This window comes from Myotis lucifugus, unplaced genomic scaffold, assembly GCF_000147115.1.
Source record: "Myotis lucifugus unplaced genomic scaffold, Myoluc2.0 scaffold_247, whole genome shotgun sequence".
NCBI lineage: Eukaryota > Metazoa > Chordata > Mammalia > Chiroptera > Vespertilionidae > Myotis > Myotis lucifugus.
The window spans coordinates 600,454-612,274 of record NW_005871295.1 but is presented as its reverse complement, the minus strand read 5'-3'; positions in this window follow the sequence as shown (position 1 = coordinate 612,274).

Here is an 11,821-nt window from a genome sequence, read left to right as displayed (position 1 = left end):
TTAGGGAAATGCAAATCCAACCCAATGGGATTTCACCTCACCCTTTTGGAAGACTATCATTTAAAAAAGGCCATAAGTGTGAGGGGGAAAAAGGACCTCCTCAGAGTAGAACTACCATACAGGATGCTTTTGTGACTGCTTCTACACACAGTGCTACAGTAGGAAGTAAGAGAGAACCACTGGAACTTGAAGCCTTTTCCAGGGAAGGTTTAAGTGCTGTAGCAACAAACAAAAGATAACTACCCAATTCTCAATGGCTTAAATATGATACAGATTAACTGCTTGCCCACATCACAGCCCCACATGGTTGGGAAGCTCTCCAATGAGCAGGAGACACAGGAGCTCGGGTTCTCTTCATCTTGTAGGGCGACCATCTTTACTAGCTGTAGGAGTATAGGAACAATGAGGCTGCTAGGAGGGTAGCCCTGGAAGTGGCCAGATCTCCTGCATAAGTCCTCCTTTTGTTGAAAACAGGCTCGGAAGTCTATTTTATCTGTGCATGCAAGCAGGGAAAATAGATTTGGTGTCCCTCTCCTCGCATTTTCTCCCACCCAACCCCCGACCCTGGCCTCTGCTCTAAATCAGAAGAGCCTGGCTTAAATGTTCTGTCTGTGTTTCCTGTTGGTGTCTATGCTGGTCACCTTCCCGCCATCACCCTGAGGAGGGTGTAACTTACAGCAGAAGGAGAAGCTTTTGACTTGGGATTCAAACCAGCTCACCCGCTCCACCTTCGCCATCATCATCGACCGATTTCTACTCTCCCGGCATCTTGAGCCCGATTATACGTTCCCTTTGGTACCTGCCTGTAACACCTGCCACTGCTGTGGCCCACTGAAGAAGCTGAGTCACCGAGTCTGTCACCTGCAAGCCCAGTGTGCCTCCCCATCACATGCCATTGAGCTCTCATTGGCTTCCCTTCCCCTGTCTGGTCTGGTCAAGGCTGGGGAGAGGGGAGCAGGGACAGTGGACCCTGAAGAAGTCATCAGCTCCTCTGGGTACAGTTGTCCTCTGGGTACTGACACTGGTACCATCTCTGCCACGTGTGGGCACATGAGAGCGAGTCGTGTGGGCTGGTGGGTAAGCTGGGACAGAGCCCCAAAATGCTACATGTGCCCCATATTTGCAAGGAAAACATCCTTTGGGGCCCACTCCTACCCCCTGGTGCCTCTTCTCCCAGCCTCATCTCTGGTCCCATATGCAGTCTTATGTTTTCCCTGGCCCTGTGCAAGACGACCTGCCCCACCACTCCTGCTCCTCTCTGGTCACCTGATCCTCCTGCCCATCAGGTGAACACGGCTCAGCCCCGGCCTTCAAGGGGCTCAGGGAGCAGCCTTCCTGTCCTCAGTGCTGTGCTGATGTCTCCCTCATGGGCCACACAGTGGGGACTATGTGGCCACCGGGCCCGTCATCACTTGCACACACCCCTCCCCAAGGCTGGGAGAGCTGCTGTAATTCTGTCCCACATTCCTGCTCCCCAGCCACGACCATCACCAGCCCATGCTCTGTGTTAGCTGTTCAGGAAATATGAGCATAGGGTGGACCATGGGCGATGGACCCGCAGTCAACGGAGGGCTTCAGGCTCTGGACCGCCTCTGCCCAGGGTCACAGGGCTGCTGTGGTTTAGTGTGTGACTAACTGTGGTGCTTCCCAGGCACTCTATGTGCGCTGGGGGCTACGTGAGATGCCCCTTGTGAAGCAGTAGGAGCAGCGTCTGGCTGTAGTAAGTCCACAGTCAATGCTAGCTGCTAGTGTTACCATCACTACTTTATGCTAGGTTGAACTATATGAAATTGCTGTTTTTACAGGTCGGAAGTGGCCAGTTATTGGCGATTTCATATGGCTCAACACATTTCCCCCTCAGAATTGGCTTACCTTGATTATGAACTGAATGTATTTTTGAAAGGAACTTACATCCTTACTGCATATGGGAAACTATAGCACTTGCCACAGCAGAAGGTAACATACTCCTCTACTCAATGCAAGGAATGTCATTAATGACCTAGACTTCTTGCCTCTGAAGACATTGTCCTGAGGCTGCGGTCTCCTCATTTAAGATGGAGATAAGCAAGAATCCAAGAGGTGTCATGGACACAAGAGCCCCACCTTTTCCTTTAAGGATCAGAAGGTTAAAAGACAACTGTGAGGGGACAACCTTCCTTCAGGTGGCCAGGGCTCCTCAGGACCCCTGAGGCCCAGAATCTGCTGGGGAAGGGACTCTGAATCTTTGAAGGGCTGCCCTGCATGCGGCCTCAGGGAACCCAGGCTTATCACTGCTCCTGCCCTGGCGGATGGTCCTTCTCACTGCCGTCAAACACTGGAAGGAGTTAAAGACCATCCAATCCAATCTCTTCATTCCGTGTGCTGAAACCAAGACCCAGAGGAAAGACTCAAATCAAGGCAGAGCCTGCTAGCACCTGGGTTTCTGAACCCTAGCCCAGCCCCCTCTGCTCAGCCCTAATACTTCTTACAAGACCCCCACACTGCTGCTGCCCGGGCAGGAGCAGGGGTGCCAGGGCTTCCTGAGGGCAAGGCCCCCGGACTGTAATTGTTCTCCACAAGCCAGGCTTCTTGCCTCCAGGAAAAATAGGGCCAGGTCTTACTCATCTCACTGCCCCGCACGATGCCTAGCACACACACAAAAATGTATGCTGAACAAATAATTAAGCATTGACTGGGCACCTTTGGAGGCAGATGCCATTAGCTCATTTTAAAGAAGAGACGATCCGAGGCTTAGGGAGGTTAAATAGCTTGACCAAGGTCGCACAGCTAGTGAAAGGCGCAGTCAGACTTAGAAAACAATTTTGCCCGACTCCGAATGCATGGTCCTCCCACCCTTTCTCCTGGCATTCTGGAGAGCAGACAGAACAAAGAGCTCTGAGAGGCGAGGTGTTCTCCAGGGACCCAGGGAGGAGGAGGCGAGGACTAGCTTGGAGTTCAGCCCTTAGCCCCACACTTTGACCACTCAAGGCGAGGCCCCCCTTGTGCCCATTCCACTCCTCCACCAACAGCCTCAGGCGGGGCCTTCTGGGGATAAGACAGAAGTGCCATCATCCAGCGCCTCTCCCCTGCTCTCTCCTAGAGCCTCCTATATGGTTTCCCTGCCCCCACCAAGCCCTGCAGTCACTTCTCCACCCAGTGGAAATCAGACCAAGTCACCCCACAATGGAAACTCTCCATTGGCTCCCCCCCAGCCCCCCACCTGCCCCCACCCCCCATCTCTGGTCCTGCGCTATCAGCCAAGCAGATACTCTGGCTTCCTGCAGCTCTTTGAAGATACAAAACACATTCCTCAGGACTGGACTTGCCCCTCCTCCCGCCGAAATGCTCTTCCCCAGGTACCCACACAGCATTAGATCATGACCTCGTTTCTTTATTTGTTTATGGCCTCTTTCCACTGAAGTATGAGCTCCGGGGAGAGGCAGCAGCTGCCCCCTCGCCGTGCCTGCCACGTGCTCAGCCTCATTCCACTGCGGATTGCGATGGGGGCCTGGGCCTGGCACAGGGCTGAGTCCAGAGCCAGCTCGGCCCTCCTCACCCAACCTGGAGCCCCGTGAACAGAACAAATGACAGGCGTGCCTTCCAAAATTAGCAGCGGCCACTGCTTTCAGGGGAAGCACTCTGCCCGTAGGCTGAGGCGCTGTGGGGAAGAGAAAAGAAGAAAACAGTATCACCAGGAGGCCAGGGCCAGGGCCTTTCCCCGCCTGAGATGCACACTTCATTTAATCTTCATAGTGGAGGGAGATGTGGGGTCTTTTGAGCCTCGATACCCTTGTGGGCCTGTCCAAGGGTCAGACAATGAGTGGAGGAGCCGGCAGAGAGCACCTCAGCCCTCTGTCAGTCTTGCCCAGATTAACAACTTCATCGGGGCCTTTGTTGATATTGACACTCAGTTGCTAGGTAACATGTTTACCACCCAATGAATAGGGACTCGAGGGCCAGGGGGCACAGTCAACAGATTGGCAAATAAGGCGGACGTGCTGTGACTTGATGTGGCCAGTGTTGTGCCCAGGAGCAGGGCAGGGGCACTGATCACCCACTGTCCGAGCCCGTGAGCGTCTCTGGTGAGAGCAGCCTCATGCCCAGGCGGGCAGATCCAGGACAGCGGCTGCTTTCACCCAGGGTCCCTCTTCATGGTAACGCAGCTCCGGCTCTCGGCAGGGGCGTTCCTGCTGAGGAACTCTGCAGTGCAGCCCTCCACAGCCTGGGGCTCTGAGAGACCTGGGAGTGCACCTCACTCGCAGCCTCCTGAGCCGCCTCATGCCCTCCGTAGGGCGGGCCTGCCTGAAGGAACCCCTGCTGGAGTCAGGCATGGTGCCTTTAACCTCCAGGCCTACCCCGTGAGAACATAATGCCTCCACCACCAGGTGCTCAGAGGAAGGGAGGGACTACCCCTCTGGAAGCACAGCTTGGGCCAGGCCTGTGGGGCAGCCAGGTGTTCCCTGTAGCCTGCCACCCCGGGAGGGGCTGCAGTTACCGCCCTTCCACAGACACAGCGACGGAGGCCGAGGTAAGTGGTCAGCCTGAGAGTGCTCGGTGAGGATTCAATCTGCAAACTGCGGAGTCCGTCTCCCCCGCAGCAGCACGCTGTGTGTGAGGAGGAGCCCCGGAGAGTGGGTCTCGCGGCTGTGGGCGAAGCGTGGGCATCAGAGGGAGCTGACAGGGCACCGGGTCAGGGCCTCCTGTGCAGACCCCAGTCGGGGAGTTGATCCCCTGCCCGCCCCAAGCTACGGATTGACTCAGAGCCGCTGCAGTACAAGGTGGGTCTGGTGAGCAGACAGAAATCCCCGTGGGTGCAGGGCGAGGCCGCAGGCCTGTGCTGAGCAGCTGGGGAAGCAAAGCTACTCCCGATAAAAACCCAGAAAAGGGAGATGACAGAGACTCTGCAAATAGCAATCAGGGCTCTAACACAGGAGGGCGCGACCTCCAGCACCTAGGGGAGCGAGAGGAGCAAACCAGTTAGTGGATGTGGAAGACGAGCAGGAGGGAGACCTGGGGAGCACAGAGCCCAGGGACTGAGGGCTCTGTCCTTCCTGGACTAGAAGAACCGGGACCGGCTACAGCGAACCAGCGACTCTTCATGGCGAGCAGCCGGTGGAGCTCGGCAGGCGGCTCCATCTCCCTTCTCTGGGGAGCGCCAGTCATGCCCAGCCCACCCAGCTGTGGCCTCCACAGAGCCTCTATTTCTTCACTTATTCATTCGTCCACAAATATTCGTGCCTTCTCAACGCCAGCGTGGGTGGACATTGAGGCTCTCCCTGGGGAGGAGCCAGGCCCGGTCCCCACTTGGATGGAGCCTTCAGTTTGAGGGAGGAGATAGCATGTAGACATACCTAATCATTATTGTGCTAACTGCTAAGAGGAAGTTGGCAATACAGCATGTGCATTTGGGGGAGGGGCTCCCTAGGAAAGCCACCAGGAAGCCATCCTGAGGATGCCCGGAAAGTGTGAGGGAGGTGGGAGGGTGGACAGGCCTGTCTGGGAGAGACATTGGGGTGCCGGAGGAGCAGGGGAAAGCCCAGCTGGACTGAGGCTACACTGGAGAGGGGATTGGTGGGAAATGAGGGTGCAGGCAGGGCCCGATTCCTCAGGCTTGTCAGCTAGGATAAGCACTTGGATTTTGTTCCAATAATAAGGTGGTGACGGGCATTGTCAGGGGGTGACATGAACAGGTCCTAGGCCCTTTCACAGACACTGGCCTGATGAGACCAGGATGGTTGTTGGGGGGTCAGGGGGAGCTTCCACAGGCCTGTTTTGGGGAGCTCCTTCAGAACAGGAAACCCCCAGCCTTGGTTATTCCCAGTGTCTGGCTCAGAACCCAAACATAGAACAGGCTCAATCCATGCTTTTTGAGTTGATGAAATTGTCTAGGAGACTCCTACCCTTTAAATGCATAGTGCAAGTAAATATATCTAGTAATTTTGTCCCTTTCCCTCCCCTCCTCTCCCCTCCCCTCCCCTCTCCCCTCCCTCCCCTCTTCACTAATCCATGCTCCTGGCCCCTGCCCAAACTGCTAGACTCCCTACCCCTGAGACCCCTCCATTAGCTCCTGAGCTCCTCACTGGAGCTGTGGCACCCCATCTTCCAGCAGGCATGAGGGGTGAAGTGTCCCATGTGACTGACATGATATGTAACCGATAACCCCCCCAGGCCCAAAGTTGTTCTTGCATCTGTTTTGCATCAAACACTTTCTAAGACATAAAATACCCTGTCCTGGCAGTAATTGAATGAGAATTGATAAGTCATTTTAATATCAGTTTTTGAACTAAAGGAAGACTTTGTTGCTGACAGTCCGGAGGGCTGCTTGCCCCTGAACTCAAGAAACCCCTCACAGGGACAGGCCTGCGCCAGCTCAGCGGAGCATGGCAGCAATGGTGGGTGTGGGGGTCTGAGATGAGCCGGTGAGTCGTCAGGTCATTACCACTGAGGTTCTTCTTTGTAGTTGTCATCTCCATTCCCCAGCCCCTGGGCTTGGCCATATGCTTTTGCTTCCTTCCCTCTACTCTCTCCCACCCCCACCTCTCCCTCCATCCTCTTTCTCCTACTTCTTTGCACACTTCTCACTCTTGGCTTCTGGAACCATCAACAGCCCTGGAGAGACAGCGCATCCCCGTGTCTCCCTTAACCACCCAGGTTCTGAGCTCTGGGCTGGAGCAGGGCGTCTTGCAGGGGGCCTCAGACGGCTGCACATCCTCTCTGAGGAGAAGGACATGGAGGTCGCAACTTTGGAGCATGCACTTCATACTTCCTCTGTCCCTCCACGTGACTTTTCCAGAGGCAGCGCCCTTACAGGTGAGAAAGCTGAAGGCAGAGAAGGTCAGGGTCACACTGAAGGCCAAGTAGCCTGTACGTCATTGGGAAGGGTCCCAGCCCGGCCCGGCCCACAGTGCCCACTGTCTCTGGCCTCCGCTGCTGCTCTTGACCACGGCGACTCACCACCCGCCTCATCCCGCCGCGCCAAGGCCGAGGCCGGGCTCCGACTGGGGCCCGGAGCCAGGGGATGTTCCAAAAGCAGAGGTGGTTCATTTTGAAGACATCCGGTGTATTAATTTAATTTTTCTCTTATGGATTTCATTTTTTTGCCATATCTAAGAATTGTCTGTTTAACCCAAGGCCACAAAGACCTTCTCCTATGCTTTTTTCTAGACCAGTGGTTCTCAACCTTCCTAATGTCGCAACCCTTTAATACAGTTCCTCATGTTGTGGTGACCCCCAACCATAAAATTATTTTCGTTACTACTTCATAACTGTAATGTTGCTACCGTAATGAATCGTAATGTAAATATCTGATATGCAGGATGTATTTTCATTGTTACAAATTGAACATAATTAAAGCATAGTGATTAATCACAAAAACAATATGTAATTATATACGTGTTTTCTGATGGTCTTAGGCGACCCTTGTGAAAGGGTCGTTCGACCCCCAAAGGGATCGCGACCCACAGGTTGAGAACCACTGGTCTAGACGTTTTATGATGTAGGTTTCTCTTGTAGGTTTATGGTCTGTTTTGAGTTAATTTTTGTGTTAGATGTGGATAAGAATCCAAAGAGTTGAATATGGATGCCCAATTGCTCCAACACCATTTGTTGAAAAGATTGAATTGCCTACATCTCTGTCCAAAAGCAATTGACCGTGCCTGTGTGTTACTATTTCTGAATCACCTGTTCGCTTCCATTGATCCCTGTCTATCTTCTAACATATTTTCTCATTATGGTAGCTTTATAGTAAGTCTTGAAATCAGTGAGTGTGAATCCTTCAACTTTGTTCTTTTTCAAACTTGTTTTTACTTTTCCAGTGCTTTTTTTCCCAATAAAATTTTTTGAACCAACTTGTCAATTGCTATTTTTTAAAAATCTTGCTAGGCCTTTGATTGGGATTGTATTAAACCTTTAGATCACTTGGAGGAGAACTGATAATTTAAAGCCTTAGGGATTTTAATTAACATCTCGTTTCTGGCTCTTGCCCCCAAGCCATAGTCCTTGAAATGCTTACGTTAAAAATAAAAAAATAAATAAATAAAGTAATGAGAGCATAATGGAGAAGGACGGGAAGAGGTTAACCCCCACAAGCTCCTTGTGTATGTTGCTGAGACAGAGATCAGATGGAGATCGTGCTAACATGAGGCTGTGGATGTCTGACATTCCACTCTGGGAAAAACTCTGAAGACTGGTTAAAAAATGCTGGTGCCAAGGGGATAGGGTGGCCTGGGAAATTCCTTACTGCCTGGAGCAACTCAGCTGACTCTATGCCTCCAAGCAGCCCCTTAGCAGGGAGGGAGGAGAGCAGGTGCTAGTGGGGGCGGGAGCATGAGCTTCAAATCCTGCAGATCTGGGCTCAGATCCCAGCTCTGCCCCTTCCAGCTGTGTGACCCCAGGCAAGCCACTGAATGTCTCTGAGCTTTGGTGTCCTCAGCCAGAAACCGAGCAGCCATGCTGTCATGCATGCATGTGGTGAGTTACACATACTAGCATGTACAGAAGTGCGTGCTACCTAACACGTGGGAAGGCACAGTAAGGAAGTCTGTTATGATGGGCTGGCACCCAGACACCAGAAATCAGGAGTTGGGTGGATGGCCTGGGCTGGCCCTGTGGCTGGGCTGGGGTGGCGCAGCCTGGAGCAGTAGGGCGGGCCTACCGTTCCCTGGACAGAGCTTCTAAGTGCTTCTAGGTGCTTGAAGGAGTGAGAGGAGGGAAGGGCAGTGGGCAGGGCTTGTGGGTTAGGATACCGGCTTTGACAAGGTGCCAACCCCTGGACCTACCCTCTGGCCCCAACGTGGCTGAGACAGTCCTGCTTGGGAAGGCCCTGCACCCCACATGGGCAGAGCGCTGGCAGAGGTGGGCCTCGTGCTGTGAAAGGAAAGAGCAGGCCATGTCCTTGGGGACAGCTTGGTGCAGGTGTCAAGCAAAAGGGATGTTCCACTGAACTCATGAAAGGCCATCAGTTCACCCAGGAGAGAGGGGAGGAGGCCCCCATCGGGCAGGAAAGGCAGGAACGCGGAGGGCCCGAGCCCTGCCTTGGTGATGTGGAGCCGGGTTGTGCATGGCTAGAGGAAGGCAATGGAGGAGGCTGCAGAGGAAGGGGGCCTGGGATGCCTACTGAGGGGGTTGATCACCTTCAGACAAGAGGTCATGGGAGGGGCTGATGCGGGATTGACAGGGTCAGACCCTTATGATGGAAGTGTCACCCTGGGGACCTTGTCGGGAAGGAGAGACAGAGCAAACAGCTCAGGGGGGGATAGAAATGTCAGAAACAAAGAACTCAGCTGTGTTCCCTGGCCTCAGTTTCCCCATCTGCAAAAGGAGAGATTGTTCTAATGGTCTTTCCTCTCCGAGATGCTGTGGAGCCCCTCACAGCTTTCTCCTCTGAGGCAGGCCTGTGGCAGCCCGAGGCGGGTGCCTGCGTGTCCCTGTCAAACCCTGGCGTGGCTGGAAAGGCTCACCCGAGGTGCTGTAGAATCCGGGCTCTGTGAGCCACCCCCTAATACTCCCTCCAGGAAGCCTTGCCAGATGGGGGGAGGGGGGCAGATGGGGCACTGAGAGGCCAAGTAATCTGCTTAGGGTCACCCAGCAGAGCAGCGGCAAGCTGGACCAGGCCCCAAGCCTCCAGATGTCCCATCTGATGCCCTGCCCACTGGACCATGAGGCCTTTAATGAGGCCACCTCCTCGGGGGCTGTGGGCTGGCCCATCGCCCAGGGTCGGTGACTTGCCAGGCATCCCAAACAGCCATTCCAAGGGGCCCTGCCCTCGGAGGCTGGGCACATGGGCTAGGGGAGTGAGCACGTCAGCCAAGACGGGTGGTTCTTGGAGGCGGCCCCGGGGTCCAAGCTCAGCCCTCTGGCCAGGATCCCTCAGGAAGAGTACCCTGTGTCGAGAAGGTGACCAGACATATCCCAGGGGCTGGGGGCGACTCTGCAGGCAGTGTCACCAGCGAGGCCCCCGAGAGGGGGACCCCAACCTTCTCTGGCTGTGGAGACTGCAGTCAGTGTCGAGGGCACCACAGTCAGCACGGCCTGCCCCCTCTCCTTCCTCATGGAGCCCATAGCCACGGGCCACGTGGCGACTCCCAGCCCAGCCCAGCCCTTTCTGTGTGCAGAAAGGTTCAGAGAAGGGGGAGTGGGCCTGGGTACACAGGCAGCTGGGAGACAAGCAGGATTCCATTTGGGTCTCCTGATTCCCAGCCAGTCCTCCCGCCCTGTCCCTAAGGTCTCGGCTTTGTCCGCACCTTGGTGACACTGGAGGAACCAGGCTCTGCTGAGTCCTACCCAGGACCCTGGCTGAGCCCCTGGGGCTGCCTCCCTGCTGCTCTTGGGCCTCCTTCTCCAAGGGAGACTGACTGGGCTCCTGAGCAGAAGCCCACAGACGGGCGGCCCCGAGCAGGCAGAGGCCGGGACTGTGGGGCAGGGGGATGCTCCCGGTGCCAAGGGAGCAGGACCCTGAGCTCACCTGACCATCGGCCGGGGTTTGTGCCCCAGCCTTGCTGCTTCTTCTGCCCTTGCAGTCTCGGGTTGACACTGGCATTTAGGAATTATTAGGTGACACATGGCAGGCGCACCCTGAGGACCCCTCCCACTGAAGCTGCGTCTTAGCGGTGGTGGGCAGGACAGCCACGAGCACGGCTGGCAGCCTGGCCAGCAGCCTGGCGGGCAGGGCTCTCTCTGTGCCCTGTGTAGCTGGCAGTCGGGCCCAACAAGGACCAAGGGGTGCCATTTTTTTCCCAGGGCTTAACCTCCTCCTCCCCTCCCCTTTCCTCTCTTTAGTTTCCACACCCTCCCCGCCAACTCACACACCTCAAAGGGACTCATTTAATCCCCTCCCCCACCTTTCCCCAGCCCTTCCAAGAACTTCCCCTGCTGCCCCCACTTCTCTGCCCCAGCTATCTGGGGGTGGGGAGCAGAAAGAAGGCGAGGGGAGGGTAAAGTAAAAAAGTACATGCTTAACAACAAGAGAACCCCCAACACCCCACATTATGCTCCACAAGCTGGAAATACACAGCCAGCCGGCATCTGTGCGGAATAATAAAACCGGTGTGGACGTGGCATTCTCACAGGGCATTTGGCTGAGCCCGGGCAACGCGAAAGCATGCATAGTTAACACTCCTGACTGTGTGAAACCCTTTGTCGCCGCCCTGGCTCCGCCAGGGACCCCAGGCCCGCGGCTTGGCAAGGGCCCGAGACATCGCCTGGAATGGTTTCTTGTTCATCACTGACACTCGTAATGAGAAATTTATACACCGTCCTAAGCGGATAAATTAATTTCAAGCACTTTGGACTTTGGAAGACAATGGTTCCTGGCAGGACCCTTTATCATCGTTTTATTAAAAAAGAAAAAGAGAAGAAGAAGACGAAGAAGAAGGAAAGAAAAGAGAGAAAGGAGGGGGAAAGCAGCCCTGAGACCATCCAGACAGCCTGGCCTGGCCTGGAGTCCGCGGTCCTGCTGCGGGGAGCCCGCTGCGCCCCGTGTGGGCCCTGGGCCCCCAGGTCACTTTTAAACTTCATTAGCGTGTGTGCGGCTCCTCAGGGGCGCTCCCTGGCCCCGGGGGGCACATTTCCGCTCACCCCTGGCTCCATTCGAGGTTGGCATGCCGGCCGGGCCGGCCAAGGAGTGGGGTTTCTCAGGCTGCGCCTGTGAAAGGTAATTAAATTGTGATAATGTTTCCATTCAGCCCTGGCCTGGTGAAGGTTGGGGACCTGTAAGACAGACATGTTCTCGCTGGCCACCGACACGCAGTCCAGCCTGACCAGCCCCTGCCAGGGCTACGGGCATCCCGAGCCTTCCAGGGCAGCATGCTGGCTGCTTGGGGCCTGGCACAGGGGGAACAGTGCC